The sequence below is a fragment of the Nannospalax galili genome, unplaced genomic scaffold (genome assembly GCF_000622305.1).
Source record: "Nannospalax galili isolate Female #2095 unplaced genomic scaffold, S.galili_v1.0 scaffold1669, whole genome shotgun sequence".
Taxonomy (NCBI): Eukaryota; Metazoa; Chordata; class Mammalia; order Rodentia; family Spalacidae; genus Nannospalax; species Nannospalax galili.
The window spans coordinates 54,083-55,355 of NW_008359235.1; positions in this window are offsets into that span (position 1 = coordinate 54,083).

Consider the following 1,273-nt stretch of genomic DNA (forward strand, 5'->3'; position numbering starts at 1 on the left):
CTCTCAGCTTTAATCAAGCCTTTATTAACATAATGTGTCTAGCTTGGGGTCTTAAAAACCTGAGAAGGGATTTAGGGAAGAGTAATCAAAACAATGAAAAATAAGTAGATGATGTCAGGAAAGGGGGAAGCTGGGGTGATGGAGACCAAAGAAAGCAAACAGTAAGCAGTGGGAAGGACTGACTCAAGGTTGGCTGTTTGTATCCCAATGTCTGTGATGCACTTAGGGCCCAGCTGACTCCAGCTGCTTCAGTATCTATTTACAAATCACTCCCAAATATAGGACATTAAAACAATGATGATCATGGGTCTGTAATTTCGTCAAGACTTAACTGGGGACAGCTCTTTGCTGTTCCATGTGACATCGCTTGCAGCATGTCACCTGAAACAGAGATCCAAGTGCAGAGTGGCTCAACAAAGTTTGATGCTATCTTCTGGAGCTATGCCATGATGTGCTGGTCAGAGTCTAGTGGCTCACTAGAGATCGATGCTATCATCTGTGTACCATGATCTCCAGTCAGTTCCTCTCCTCATGGGCCTCCTCATGGGCTTCACAGATTGCTTCACAGTATGTTTGCAAGAGTAAGCATCCAATGGGAGAAGTGTATGACACTTTCACATGCCACCAAAGAAGTCATAATATCCAGTATTAGTCAAGGTTCTCAAGGGGAAGAGAGCTGATAGAATGAGTCTATATTATAAAAGGTGGTTATCAGATTGGCCTCCACAATGAGAGCTAGATAGTCCCATAAAGTCCGTATACACACTGCAGAGACTGAACCAGCACCTGCTCAATCCATAAGGCTGGATGCCTCAACAGTCACATTCTGATGCTGAACAGTTGGGGGATTCCTGGAGAGCTGCTCATCTTTAATCCATATTGGAAGACAGAAGAAGCTGGTTCTGTCACCAAGCAAAGGTGAGCAGGCAAAGCAGCTACTTTTCCTTGGAACCTCTTCCTACCTGGGCTGTCACCAGAAGGTGTGACCCACTCTTGGGCGAGGGGCTTCTCCCCTCTCTTAATCCTTCCTAGAAACCCTCACATACCACCAGAGGTGTGCAGCTAATTGATTCCAGATCCAATCAAGATTAACCATCAGGGTATCACTTTCACGTATTGATTGAATCAGTCACAAAGACGCACCAGGATCAATGGGGAGGGTCACACATGCCACCCCTTGATCAGGTCATGACATAGTTACAGAAGACTGTTGAGTCAGAAGATACTGTTTCTCTCTCTCTCTCTCTCTCTCTCTCTCTCTCTCTCTCTCTCT